This window comes from Portunus trituberculatus, chromosome 32 (assembly GCF_017591435.1).
Source record: "Portunus trituberculatus isolate SZX2019 chromosome 32, ASM1759143v1, whole genome shotgun sequence".
In the NCBI taxonomy this organism is placed as follows: Eukaryota; Metazoa; Arthropoda; class Malacostraca; order Decapoda; family Portunidae; genus Portunus; species Portunus trituberculatus.
The window spans coordinates 9841140-9856139 of NC_059286.1; positions in this window are offsets into that span (position 1 = coordinate 9841140).

The window sequence follows — 15000 nt, forward strand, 5'->3', positions numbered from 1 at the left end:
GGCGGCTGGGGACCGAGAGACAACCATTGCCTGTGTCTTCTCCGGCGCGAATGTCACTTGCCAGCGAGCACCCCACTCCTCTATCACTCGTAGCTGCTGATTGATGGCCTCAGCAGCCCGCCCACTGTCCTGGCGTGGATAGGTATAGGAGAGGGTGCAGTCATCAGCATAGGCCTTGACTCCTGGCAGTAGCTCTCTCTCTCTCTCTCTCTCTCTCTCTCTCTCTCTCTCTCTCTCTCTCTCTCTCTCTCTCTCTCTCTCTCTCTCTCTCTCTCTCTCTCTCTCTCTCTCTCTCTCTCTCTCCCATCACTCTTCTTCCTCAATATCCTCTTCTTCTTCTCTTTGTTTGAACTCCTTTCACATTTTCTTTTCAGTCTCCTCCTCCTCCTCCTCCTCCTCCTCCTCCTCCTCCTCCTCCTCCTCCTCCTCCTCCTCCTCCTCCTCCTCCTCCTCTTCTTCTTCCATTTCCCTGACCTATTTTATCTATCTTCTTTCCTTCATCACATTCACGTCATGGATAGGAAAGAGAAGGAGGAGGAGGAGGAGGAGAATAAAGAAGAAGAGAAGGAAGAGAAAGAGAGACGAGAAAATAATAGTAATAGTAGTAAAAGATGAACAAGAGAATGAGGAAAGGAAGAATGAGAGAGAGAGAGAGAGAGAGAGAGAGAGAGAGAGAGAGAGAGAGACGCCAGCACAACAATAATAACAATAACAGTAATAACGCGGTAGTAATCATTTCCAGTTATAATTTTTTTTGTGTCCGCTTTCCCGCTCTCCGCTCCCCGCTCGCCTTGATCCGCGCCGCCCGTCACCGCCTCGCGACCCAATATTCTCCACTACACAACACGGAGTTAACAAGCGCCGCGTCAGCCTTACCGGGAGAGAGAGAGAGAGAGAGAGAGAGAGAGAGAGAGATTCACGTCATTTTTCCAGGGACAAACTGTATATATTTCGTGAAGTCTCCAATTAGTCTCTCTCTCTCTCTCTCTCTCTCTCTCTCTCTCTCTCTCTCTCTCTCTCTCTCTGCTTTTACTCCCAATATATCAATCTTTATCTTTGCCTTTTTTTTTGTCTCCCTTTCTTTCTCTCTCTCTAATCTTTCCCGTGCAATATTTTTCTTTGTTTCTCTCTCTCTCTCTCTCTCTCTCTCTCTCTCTCTCTCTCTCTCTCTCTCTCTCTCTCTTCTTCTGAGTTTTTCCTTTAGTTTGTCTCTTCTTTCACTTCCTCTCTCTTTCTCTCCCTTCCCTTCTTTTTTCTTCTTCTTCTTCTTCTTTTTCAGGATAATTTGCTTGTTTCAGTTTCTTCGTTATTTCTTTTTGTCCTTCCTACATTTTCTTCCTTTATCTTACTATTTCTTCTTATGTTTCTTCCTTTCCTCTTTTCTTTTTTCTTTTCTCTTCTCTTTTCTCTTTTTTTTCAACTGTTTCTTTTTTCTGTTCATTTTTGTGTCTCTATTTCGCTTTATTTTTTGTTTCATTTCTTTTCTTTTCTTTTTTTTCTTTTCGTTTCTTTGCCATCTTTTTCTCTTTATTCTTCCTTCTTTCTCATATATCTTTTCTGTGTTGATTACTCTCTCTCTCTCTCTCTCTCTCTCTCTCTCTCTCTCTCTCTCTCTCTCTCTCTCTCTCTCTCTCTCTCTCTCTCTCTCTCTCTCTCCATTGAAATAAGCATCGTTGGTGTTCTAGTCAATATAATTCCAATTGTTACGTCAAGTTGTAGAAATGATGACAAACTGACTCCCCTCTCCCTCTCTCTCTCTCTCTCTCTCTCTCTCTTTCTCTTTCTCTTTCTCTTTCTCTCCCCCTACTCTCCCTCCCTTACCTTTCCTCGGCACCTCCCTCTCCCATTCTGCCTTAGAGTTTTATTCCTCCACTCTCTCTCTCTCTCTCTCTCTCTCTCTCTCTCTCTCTCTCTCTCTCTCTCTCTCTCTCTTGTCTTTCAGCCATATTTCTTCCTGTCTCTTCGCCTCTCCTTTGATGTTTCCTTTTTCTTCCTTCTCCCTCCTCCTTCCTCCTTCCCTCCTTCCTCCCTCCTTCCCATTTCCTTCTCCATCTCCTCTTCCTCTCTTTTCCTCTCCCTCCCGTCTTCCTCCATTTCCATTTTTATCTATGTCTTTTCCGTCTTTCGTTTTCCCCTCTCATTGTTCCCTCCTGTTTCCCATTTCTCTCTCTCTCTCTCTCTCTCTCTCTCTCTCTCTCTCTCTCTCTCTCTCTCTCTCTCTCTCTCTCTTCAATCACTTGTTTCTAGTTATTTATTTATTTTTCATTTGTTTTTTCTCTATTTCATTTACAGAACGATTTTTTTTCACATTTTGCTCGTTTTAATTCATTTACTTTCATTTCATCACAATTTTTCTGGTAGGCAAAAATTTTTTCATTCATCTTCTCTACCAATGTTTCTCTCTCTCTCTCTCTCTCTCTCTCTCTCTCTCTCTCTCTCTCTCTCTCTCTCTCTCTCTCTCTCTCTCTCTCTCTCTCTCTCTCATTAATTTCTCACCGTGTTACTTAATTCTCTTATTATTGTTATTATTCCTTATATTCTTCACTGCTCCTTGCCTTCCCTTGTCTACGCTATTCATTATCTCCCCTCTTCTTCTTCTCCCTCCTTTCCTCCCTCTCTGTCATTAAGGCCTCCCCTCTCCCTGCCTCTCCCTGCTCTTCCTCTCTCCCTCTCCCTGAGTTGAATGCTTGTAATCTCTCCCGCTGTTAATATGATTAATATCGACGTTGCATTGATCACGTTCTGAGCCGCTGAGGCAAATGGGAGAGAGGGAGAGGTGGGAGAGGTGAGGAGAGAGGAGCGCTCGACTGTAGTAGATTGCTGGTTTTGTATTCGTGTTTGCAAGGGAGGGGAATGGAGAGGGAGAGAGGGAGAGAGGGAGAGGGAGGGAGAGGTGAGGGTAATGTCATATGGTACAGAATATGTGAGAGGGAGGGTGAGGGGAGAGTGAGAGAGAGAGAGAGAGAGAGAGAGAGAGAGAGAGAGAGAGAAGAGAGAGAAGGTGAATTGTTAAAGAGCTGACTGCACATGTGTCTTGGTGTGTTTTTGTTCCTACTCCCCCACTCTCTCTCTCTCTCTCTCTCTCTCTCTCTCTCTCTCTCTCTCTCTCTCTCTCTCTCTCTCTCTCTCTCTCTCTCTCTCTCTCTCTCTCTCTCTCTCTCTCAACCCTGTGCAGGTGGCAATTCTGTTTTAGAGAAAGAGAAAGAGGAGGAGGAGGAGGAGGAGGAGGAGGAGGAGAGGAGGAGAAAATTGTGAGTGAGCAGTGAAGGGGAGGAGAAAGAGTGGAAGAGCTGGGAGAATTAATCAGGAGGAGGAGGAGGAGGAGGAGGAGGAGGAGGGTTATTTTGTACATTACCGTTACGAGTACTGTTTAAAAATTAAATAAACGCTCGTGTATACACACACACACACACACACACACACACACACACACACACACACACACACACACACACACACACACACACACACACACACACCTTCGTTTCATCCCTTTTCACGTCTTTGCCATCTGTTTCGCTCCCATTCTCTCTCTCTCTCTCTCTCTCTCTCTCTCTCTCTCTCTCTCTCTCTCTCTCTCTCTCTCTCTCTCTCTCTCTCTCTCTCTCTCTCTCTCTCTCTCTCTCTCTCTCTCTCTCTCTCTCTCTCTCCTCTCCTTCCTTCCTTCCTTCCTTCCTTCCTTGCCTCATTCACTTACTCCCTTTCCCTCCCCTCCCTCTTCCTCCCTCTCCCTCTCCCTCTCCCTCTCTCCCGTTCGCCTCTTGACAATCTAAAGTTTCCAACACAATGGCGCCGTCAAACTGTGGTCAGAATTCGGTTTCCAGGCCTGATAAGCTTTGCCACACACACACACACACACACACACACACACACACACACACACACACACACACACACACACACACACACACACACACACACACACACATTGATAGAATTCACTCCAATAACAACTCCGGTTTATCCTTTCTTTCTTTCTCTCTTCCTTTCTTCCTTTCTTTCTTTTATCTTTCTTTTATCTTTCCTCCTTTCTTTTTTCCTTTTCTTTATTCTTTCTTTTTCCTTCTTTCCTTCCTTCCTTCCTTTCTTTATTATGGGTTTCTTCCTTTTTTTCTCTCTTCTTTCTTCCTTCCTTCCTTCCTTCCTTCTCTTCCTTCTTATATTCTATTCTGCTCCTTGTTGCGTTTGCTTCTCTCTTTCTTTCTTCTTTCCTTCTTTCTTTTGCACCTTTCCTTCATTTCCTTCCTAGTGTCAAATCACACACACACACACACACACACACACACACACACACACACACACACACACACACACACACACACACAATTTTCACCCTTTTCCCTTCCTTCCTTCATTCATTTCTCTCCTTCACTCTCTCTCCTCCTCGTGTTCCATCATTTTGGTACGAATGAGTGACCAAGAGAGAGAGAGAGAGAGAGAGAGAGAGAGAGAGAGAGAGAGAGAGACTTGAAACTGTTAGAGAAGGATGAAGAAAAGGAGAGAAAAAAGGAGAGAAGGAGGGAGGGAGGTGGGGGGTCACATCCTTCTATCCTTCAGGGTCACACAGGTCAGAGGTCATCTTTGGTCACTGGCAGGACGCGGCTTAACTCTGATTCTCCTGAGCTCCGTGACCGCCTGGAGTGAACGGCCAATCAGCGTGGGGGATTGAGATTCCTGCCACGCCATTGGTTGGGAGGGGTAGAAGGAGAGAGAAGGAGTGTACAGGGATGCAGAGAGAGAGAGAGAGAGAGAGAGAGAGAGAGAGAGAGAGAGAGTGTGTACAGGGAGGCAGAGGTGGGAAGAAAAGGAAGGGGAGAGGCTGGGAGGTCAGAATTGGAGAGGGGTGTAGGGTGAGGCAGAGAGAGAGAGAGAGAGGGGAGAAAGGGGAGAGGTTGGAAGGGGCAGAATGGTAGAGGGAGTGAACAAGGAGGCAGAGATGGGAAGGGGAGAGGGTGGGAGAGCAGAAAGGGAGAAATGTATAGAGAAACAGAGAGGAGAGGAAGGGAAGGAGGGAATTTTGATAGGGAAAGGGTGCTGGGAGAGGGAAGGAGAGTGGTTGTGAGGGAGAGGGGAGAGGGGAGAGGAAGGGGAGGTATAATTTTAGGAGAAAAGGAATGGAGGAGAGAGTTTGGTGGGAGAGGTATATGTGTTGAGGGAGAGGGAGGGAGAGGAAGGGAGAGGGAAAAAAGGGAAGGAAATGTGGAGGGAAAAACATGTGGGAAGAGGAAAAGGAGAGAAGGTTAAGGGTAAGAGAAGGGAAGGAAGAGGAGAGGGGGGGTGGAAAGAAAGGGAGGTAATGGGAGGGGGAAGGGGGCGTCTCCTTGCTTCCTATTTTGGTGTTGGAGAGAATTAAACACTTCGATTTTTTTTTTTTCCCTTTCTTTCTCCTTTTCTTTTACCTTCAATTATCGGTATATTAAGATTTAACACCTTCAATACCGGGACACATTTCTACCGTGAGATTTGTGTACGAGTAGACCCTTTTATTGACTTTCTATGGAGGTCAGAAGATTAATGGCCACAGTCTTCCTATTTTAATCCCCAACATGGGTTTCTGAAGCTGTATAAAATCACCAAACAGGAAGTAGAATGAACATGAACACACGTCATGGTACTGAAGGGGTTAAAATGAAAAAAAAAAAAAACAATAATATTTCTCTCAGTTCCATTATGAATTTTGTATTTTTCTTTAATTTTAAACAAGAAAGTGAAAAATGAAATAAGAAATGCTGTTTGACTTAATATATTCGTAAATCCTCCTTCATTTCCTTCCTTCCTTCTTTCATTCCTTCATTCTTTCCTTGGTTATCTGTGCTGATGTCAGTTTGGAAGCACCTGTTAATTAGCCGTCCAGCTTCACCTGTGCCTGGCCGGGAGGAGGAGGAGGAGGAGGAAGAAGAGGAGGAGGAGGAGGAGGAGGGGGAGGAAGAGGAAGAGGAAGATCGGTGTAATAATAAACGTAAACAGACACACACACACACACACACACACACACACACACACACACACACACACACACACACACACACACACACACACACACACACACACACACACACACACACGTCTCTCTTCAAACAGTCATAAGAGATCGCGCTTCGTGATTGGCTCGCCTCGTCCTGAAGGAATCCGATTTGACGCCTGATTTGTCGCCGCCGCACGCCAGCAGGCAGGTGATTGGCAGAAAGGGAAGGTAAAAAGTGATTCTTGATGGTGATTGGCGGAGGAGCAAAGGGCCTGAAGCGTGTGATTGGCCTGCGGGGAAGAGCTTTAAGGATTTGCACTCTTATTGGTCACGCTAAACGAATCTCACCCAATCATATGAGGAGGATAAAAGTGTGTTATTACTGAGAGAGAGAGAGAGAGAGAGAGAGAGAGAGAGAGAGAGAGAGAGAGAAGGGAATTAGATCTATCTTTATTTCCTGGAAGGGAAGTGAGAGAAAGACTTTGCGTTTGACTCAAGCAAGAAAAAAAAGTTAAGATGATTTTTTTTTTTTTAAAGACGAAACTTATATGATTTTACCAAGACTTCCTTCTCCTCCTCCTCCTCCTCCTCCTCCTCCTCCTCTCCTCCTCCTCCTCCACAAGCTGAGGGGAAAACAGAATGGTGTCTTGGCAGGAAAGTTTGATAGTAAGTTGAGTCTACTGTGTGTGTGTGTGTGTGTGTGTGTGTGTGTGTGTGTGTGTGTGTGTGTGTGTGTGTGTGTGTGTGTTGCAGAAGGTTTGGTCACGTGCATAAGCAGACTTGGAGTTCATGTGTTGAATTTCTATCTTGACAGCCTGTATGTAAAGCTATCTCTTCCTCCTCCTCCTCCTCCTCCTCCTCCTCCTCCTCCTCCTCCTCCTCCTCCTCCTCCTCCTCCTCCTCCTCTTCCTGCTTTCCAAGTATGGTTCTCGTCTTTGTCCTCTTCCTGTTCCTCCTCCTTTACTTGTTTACGTTTCCCTTACGATTTCTCTCCCTCTTTCTTGATCTTCCTCTTGGCCTCTCACCTCCTCCTCCTCCTCCTCCTCCTCCTCCTCCTCCTCCTCCTCCTCCTCCTCCTCCTCCTCCTCCTCCTCCTCATACTGCTGTTACTACTACTACTACTACTACTACTACTACTACTACTACTACTACTACTACTACTACTACTACTATATTTTCGTCTTTTTCTGTATCCTTGTGTTTCTTGTTTTGTTCCTTCCTCCTTCCTTCGTTCCTTCCTGCACGGCGTCCTGCAGTCCTCGCCTCTGTTTGTCTTCCCCTGTTGGTGCTCGTTCCTCCCTCCATTACTCCGTGGCCAGGTGTCACTGCCTCATTAGCAGCCCAGGTGAGGGAGGCAAGCAAACACTGGACTCTTGTTTTACCCTCCCTCCATGTCGCCCTTTTCCTCCCTCCCCTCCCTTCCTTATTTCTCCTTCCTTCTTATCTCTCTCTCTCTCTCTCTCTCTCTCTCTCTCTCTCTCTCTCTCTCTCTCTCTCTCTCTCTCTCTCTCTCTCTCTCTCTCTCTCTCTCTCTCTCTCTCTCTCTCTCTCTCTCTCTCATTCGTGTTTGATTAATTTGGATTTCTATTTCCAAAACGTCTTTCATTCAATTGTTTTTGTGGGCCTGATTTGTAAAGAATTGACTTTTCTCTTTGTTTTTCTTTGACTATTTCTCTTTCCTTCTTGCCTTGTTTCATCCCCATTTTTTTTTTTCTATCTCGTTTTCTTCCGGTCTCTTATTTTCTATCTGTTCTGCATCGCCCTTTTGCTCCCTCTCCTTCTCTTCGTTTATATTTCTTTCATTCTATACTCCTTTTCTTCTCTCCCTTCTTGTCTTGTTTTCACCTTTTTTTTCTTTCTTCCTATCTTCTTTCCTTCCTTTTCCTATTTATTATCTGGCCTGTATCAAATTCCCTCTTCTCTTTTTTCCCTCTCCTATATTCTTTATTTTTGTATTTACATAATACACACACATACATAGTTCTTAACCCCTTCAATACACATTAACATATTTATTCTGCTATTTGGTGGTTTCATACAGCTTCAGAAACTCATGTAGGGGATTAAAATAGTAAAGACTGTGGCCGTTAATCATCTGACCTTAATAGACCCCTCCTAATGTCAATAAAATGATCTAATCGTACACAAATCTCAAGGTAAAAATGTGTCCCAGTACTGAAGGGATTAATATTCTATCTACTCACCTACTTTCTATCTATATATATACAGACATTTAACTCTTTACTAACCCATCTGCATTCATACATACATACAGACATATTCATTATTAGCACACCATTGTCCTTCGCTCTTCGTAATATAAGATCGTGAAGTCAGTTGAGCAAGTAATGTCATGTTTTCACCCTTTAGTCACGTCACAGGCAGTCACGTCAAACATCACCTTCCTCTTTACCTGTGCACGCAGTTTTTCACTCTCACCATCCGCTGCTCGTCATTATGAACATTCCCTCACACACACACACTCACGGACCCTTTGATCTCACGCCTCGCCTCTGTCAACCCGCCCCCTCCCCCCAACCGTGCATAGTGATCGCTGCTCTCACTCTGCTTTCACTTGCCTCTCACTCTCTCACTCACACTTTGCATCACATTAACTCATTTTTCTCCGCTTCCTTGGTCCTCCCTGGTTTTCCTTACTAGTTTTGTCAGTATTACTTGTTTCAATCTCTGGGTTTATTTGTGACTATCTCTCCTCATGGCCTCGAGTCCTCTGTCATTGAAAACTGTATTGCTTTCTCCGTCTCTAGCTCTTCCTCTTATTCTCTTTCTCTTCCTGTGTTCTCTTGTTTTTTTCTCTCTTTCTTTTCATTTTTCTCTTATTTTCTTTCTTTTATTCTTTCTTTTATTTTCTTTCTCTTACTTTTTCTCTTTCTTTTTCTCTCGTTTTGTTCTTTTTATTCTCTTTCTCTTCCTTTATTCTCTTCCTATTATTTTCTTTCTCTTGTATTCTCTTCTTTCTCTTCTTTTATTCCCTTCCTGTTATTCTCTTTCTTTTCCTTTTATTTTCTTTCTCTTCCTTTTTCTCTCCTCCCATTATTCTCTATCTCTTCATTTATTCTCTTGCTTTTATTCTCTTTCTTTCCTATGTGTGAAGAAAATTGAAGTTATGATGGCTTTATATATTTATTTATTTATTTATTTATTTATTTATTTATTTATTTATTTATTTATGTAACTATCTATTTTTTTTATTAATATTTCTGCTTTCATCAATTTTTTTTTCATTTTTTTTCGTCCCTGTTCCATTTTTTCTCGCCTGGTTTTGTCTTCTAATTTTCCACGAGTATTTCCGTCTTTTATGTGTAATGCTCTCTCTCTCTCTCTCTCTCTCTCTCTCTCTCTCTCTCTCTCTCTCTCTCTCTCTCGCTCTCTCTCGCTCTCGCTCTCGCTCTCGCTTTAAAGTTGATGTTTTGTCGGTTTTGTATTTCTGTTCCTTTTGAAAACCTTATATTTATTTTTTGCCTTCTTTGCAGTCTTTTATGATTTCCAACTGCAATTCTCTCTCTCTCTCTCTCTCTCTCTCTCTCTCTCTCTCTCTCTCTTTCTCTGGGATTTACATTTATTTCCCTCCACGATTGCATAAAAGTTTGGTTCATTTTAAAACCTCGCTCGCCGTTTCGTCAAATGTCTCTCGTTGTTTTCTTTCTGTCCTATCTGATTTTATATTTGCATTACTCTCTCTCTCTCTCTCTCTCTCTCTCTCTCTCTCTCTCTCTCTCTCTCTCTCTCTCTCTCTCTCTCTCTCTCTCTCTCTCTCTCTCTCTCTCTCTCTCTCTTTTAATATTTACACTTTCTCCTCTCCGCCACTCGATGGGCCACATTATCACATTATCTCTATCTCCTCTCTTTATTTTCTCTCTTTACCTGTTCCCTTTATTACTCTCTTGATTATCTCCTTGTTCGGACGAGAAAAAATGGACATTATTATTATTTTTTTACTGCTTCATTGTTACGTTATTGCTCTCTCTCTCTCTCTCTCTCTCTCTCTCTCTCTCTCTCTCTCTCTCTCTCTCTCTCTCTCTCTCTCTCTCTCTCTCTCTCTCTCTCTCTTCTTTCTTTCTTTCTTTCTTTCTTTCTTTCTTTCTTTCTTCCTTCCTTCCTTCCTTCCTTCCTTCCTTCCTTCCTTCCTTCCTTATTCTTTTTTCTCTATCTGTCTGTGTCTGTGTCTGTCTGTCTGTCTGTCTGTCTGTGTGTCTTTATGTGTGTCTTTCTGTCTGTCTGTCTGTCTGTTTGTTTGTTTGTTTGTTTGTTTGTTTGTTTGTTTGTCTGTCTGTCTGTCTGTCTGTCTGTCTGTCTGTCTGTCTCTGTCTGTATCTCTCTCTCTCTCTCTCTCTCTCTCTCTCTCTCTCTCTCTCTCTCTCTCTCTCTCTCTCTCTCTCTCTCTCTCTCTCTCTCTCTCTCTCTCTCGTTTTTATTTTTTATTCCTTCCAGTTCATTTATTCTCTTGAATTTGTCTGCATTCACGTATTCTAAACTTCACCGAATTTCTGTTTTTTTTTTTTCATCTCATTCATTCGTTCTTTCTATTTTTATTTCTGATTCCTTCATTCTTCTTTCATTTCGCTTCATTCCACTTCGATCTCTCTCTTATATCATTCCAGTTTGCATCTCATCAATCATTCCTCAACTCTGGGTTCATTCTCTTTCACTTGTACTTCTTTGTCCAATACGCTAGGAATGTGTGTGTGTGTGTGTGTGTGTGTGTGTGTGTGTGTGTGTGTGTGTGTGTGATTAGGGTTTGAAACTCTGATCATTCTCTCTCTCTCTCTCTCTCTCTCTCTCTCTCTCTCTGTCTCTCTCTCTCTCTCTCTCTCTCTCTCTCTCTCTCTCTCTCTCTCTCTCTCTCTCTCTCTCTCTCTCTCTCTGTTCTCTCTCTCTCTCTCCTCTCTCTCTCTCTCTCTCTCTCTCTCTCTCTCTCTCTCTCTCTCTTTTTTTTTTTTTTTTATTTAAACATAATTTATACAGAAGAACATGTACCCAAAGGCGCACTGTCGTGTGCTACCTATTCTAAGGGTACTACAATCTATTTCTCTACAATATTTACAAGACTTAAAAATAGATAATATACAAGATGGTCAGCATGTAAATGGAGCACTATTCTTTTCACTTCACTAGCACTATTCACGCACTGCACTACACTGAGTGTCACGTCACAAAGAGTGTCAGAGGAGTTGGCAGTGTCTGTCTCCACTTATGTGCCATCAGTTTGACACTGTGTGTGTTCATCTCCTGGACGTGAGGCACCGCGGCCGTGAACAAGTTCCACATCCTGGAGACGCGTCCTGCGAAGGTGCGTTGATGCTGACACCCGTGGGATCGCGGCACCTCTACGGCGTCACCACCATTGAGCACCGTTCTCGTGCTCCGTGCGGTGACTCTCAGAGGATGACGCAGCCCTGCCAGATGTGGCACTCTTTGCACCTGTGCCTTATGGAACACTACGATCGCCGCCACATCTCTGCGGTGTTCCAGTGAATCAAGGGGACGCTCAGGCTCTGGGTGAGGTGGTATTGCAGCATCTACTAGCCGTATGGCGCGGCGTTGGATGCTGTCCAGTCTCCTTCTGTGTGTGGCGGCACAGGACATCCAGGAGAGAGCTGCGTACTCAAGGTGGGGCCGCACCTGTGCCTTGTACAGCAGCAGTCTCCCCTTCCTGTCGAGGAAACTGGCGATCCTTCTGAGAGCGGAGATCCTGTGAGAGGCTTTCTTGGCAATGGTTTTGACATGGCTGTCAAACCTCAGCCCTCGATCCACCTCCACTCCAAGTATCTTGACGTCATCTTGGGTGGGAGAGCAGCAGCGCCAAAGACAACTTTCCTGCCATTGCTGCCATGGCGGCTGGGGACCGAGAGACAACCATTGCCTGTGTCTTCTCCGGCGCGAATGTCACTTGCCAGCGAGCACCCCACTCCTCTATCACTCGTAGCTGCTGATTGATGGCCTCAGCAGCCCGCCCACTGTCCTGGCGTGGATAGGTATAGGAGAGGGTGCAGTCATCAGCATAGGCCTTGACTCCTGGCAGTAGCTGGAGAAGATCATCCACGTAGATATTCCACAGGAGTGGGCCAAGAATTGAACCCTGTGGCACTGATGCCTCCACAGGCAGGGACTCAGATGTTTGCCCGTTGACAACCACCTTGAGGCTTCTGTCCTGCAGGTAATTTCCCAGGAGTCGTAGCAAGCCACCCTGGATGCCTTTAGCACGAAGCTTTTCTAGTAATCCGTTGTGCCATACTTTATCAAAAGCTCCAGCTATGTCCAAAGCAACCACTATAGTGTCCTTGCCGTCGTCGAGGGCGTCCTGCCACTGCCTGGTGAGAAGCATCATTAGGTCGGAGGTTGACCTTCCAGGTCTGAACCCAAACTGTTGGTCTGAGAGGAGGGCATTGTCCTTGAGATGGCTACACACCACCTCTGCCACGACCCTCTCAAACACTTTACCCACCACTGACAACAGGGATATGGGTCTGTAGTTTTTGGGTCCGTCCTGGAGCTTTTTGTGTGCAGGAACTACTCGAGCCTCCTTCCACACTGAAGGCCAGACGTTTTCCCGTACACAAGTTGTGAACTTGGGTGAGAGGGGCAGCCAGTTCCTGGGAGCATCGCTTCAGCAGGTGCGGGCTGATGTCATCAGGGCCGGTAGCTTTCTGTGTGTCCAGCCCCGCAATAATCGCTTCACCTGCTGATGCGTCACCTCCACCATGGTGACAGTCTTCTCACATTGCTGGACCAGCTGAGGCGGTGGCTGCTGTGGATTCCCCACCTTCATTTTTCCAGCAAACAAGGAAGCCAGCAACTGTGCCCTCTCCTTACTGCTGGTGGCGACAGTACCGTCCTGCTTGCTGAGGGGAGGGATGGATTCTTGGTGGCCAGTTCCTGTTTGTCCTTAACAAGGGACCACCAAGTTTTGTTTCCTACGCCAGTGCCACACAGTTTCCGGCGCAGGCTTTCCTCCCACTTTTTTAAGGCCCACTTGCTGGTTACCACCATCCTCCTGCATGCAGCCCTCTCTCTCTCTCTCTCTCTCTCTCTCTCTCTCTCTCTCTCTCTCTCTCTCTCTCTCTCTCTCTCTCTCTCTCTCTCTCTCTCTCTCTCTCTCTCTCTCTCTCTCTCTCTCTCTCTCTCTCTCTCTCTCTCTCTCTCTCTCTCTCTCTCTCTCTCTCTCTCTCTCTCACTCCCCTCTCATTCATCCTCTCCCCTCATCACCTTCCCCTCCCTGGCCGCCCCTCATTCTCTGCCCCGCCCCGCCCCGCCTCACCTCACCTCGCATTTCTACTTTATTTAAAACTTTATGAGGTCGTTTATGAGGTAAAAAGCACATTTTTTGTCAAAACGTCCGACATTTATGAGGGGCAAATGGGGGAAGGTGAAGAGGAAAGAGCAGTGAGAGAGAGAGAGAGAGAGAGAGAGAGAGAGAGAGAGAGAGAGAAGGCTTAAAAGCGTAGCATGAAGACGAACCGGATAAACGGAAGACTAGCAGAAGAAGGAGAAGGAAGAAGAGAAGGAGGAGGAGGAGGAGGAGGAGGAGGAGGAGGAGGAGGAGGAGGAGGAGGAGGATGGAAGGAAATGGAGGAGAGGAAAGGGAAATTGGCAAGGATTCAAAGAGTAAACACGAGAATTGCTGAGTCAAACACGCCTTCCCTTCCTTCCCCTCTTCGCTGCTGATGGTGGTGGTGGTGGTGGTGGTGGTAGTGGTGGTAGTGATGGTCGTGGTGGTGATGGTGGTGGTGGTTGTCGTGGTGGTAGTGGTGGTTGTGTACACAGTAATCAGTTTCATGAAGACCCACATATTTACGTACACGAAGGACAAAACGCACACGTACGCACAAAACTATTTACACACACACACACACACACACACACACACACACACACACACACACACACACACACACACACACACATTGACCTAAAATGTAGAAGTGTTTGCAATCGATGTCTCTCTCTCTCTCTCTCTCTCTCTCTCTCTCTCTCTCTCTCTCTCTCTCTCTCTCTCTCTCTCTCTCTCTCTCTCTCTCTCTCTCTCTCTCTCTCTCTCTCTCTCTCTCTCTCTCTCTCTCTTCACTCAGCACATACACATTTGAACAGCTGCACCAATGTTTCCCTCACAATGTTATCAATGTTATAATGCCACAGATATCGCCAGCCATTTCATAAACACTCAATTCTTTCCCTCACGAATCTGCTAAGTCATTCCCCACTAACAAAATCTCTCTCTCTCTCTCTCTCTCTCTCTCTCTCTCTCTCTCTCTCTCTCTCTCTCTCTCTCTCTCTCTCTCTCTCTCTCTCTCTCTCTCTCTCTCTCTCTCTCTCTCTCTCTCATATGACTAAGGCTTAAAATGTAAAGTGATTACTAAAATAAGCTTCCCTGAAAAATAATATGAAAAATAAGTCAGTCCACCTGTAATACGGGAGGTTTATAAACCTTACCTATTTGACCATTAGATATTAAATGGCCATTAAACCATTCTGTACTAGAACGCATTTTTACCATAAGCTTTGTGTATGATTTGACGATTTTATTGACATTAGGAAGCGTCTATGGAGGTGGGAAGATTAATGGCCAGAGTCTTCACTATTTTAATCCCCACATAAGTTTCTGTAGCTGTATAAAATTGGTAAACAGTAAGCAGAATGAATATGAAAAACGTGCCCAGGCCGGAGTCCCACAAGGCTCCGTACTCTCTCCCACCCTCTACAACATGTATTAAAGAGGTTGTACTAAAGAGGTAAAAACTTTCTACAAGGGTTATTTGAACAGAATAATAGCGAGTAATGTGTAGGTTAGGTTAAGTTAAGTTAGGTTAGGTTAGGTTAGGTACAGATTAATTAAACAGTAAAAATAATGAATATGATAAAAAAAAAAAAACGCGCCATGGCACTGAAGGGCTCAAAGCTTTCTACAAGGATGATTTGAATAGAATAATAGCGAATCGTGTATAGATTAGATTAAGTTAGGTTAGATTGGGTTCGGTACAGAGGAAAGTAGCTAAATAGTAAGCAGAGCGAATATG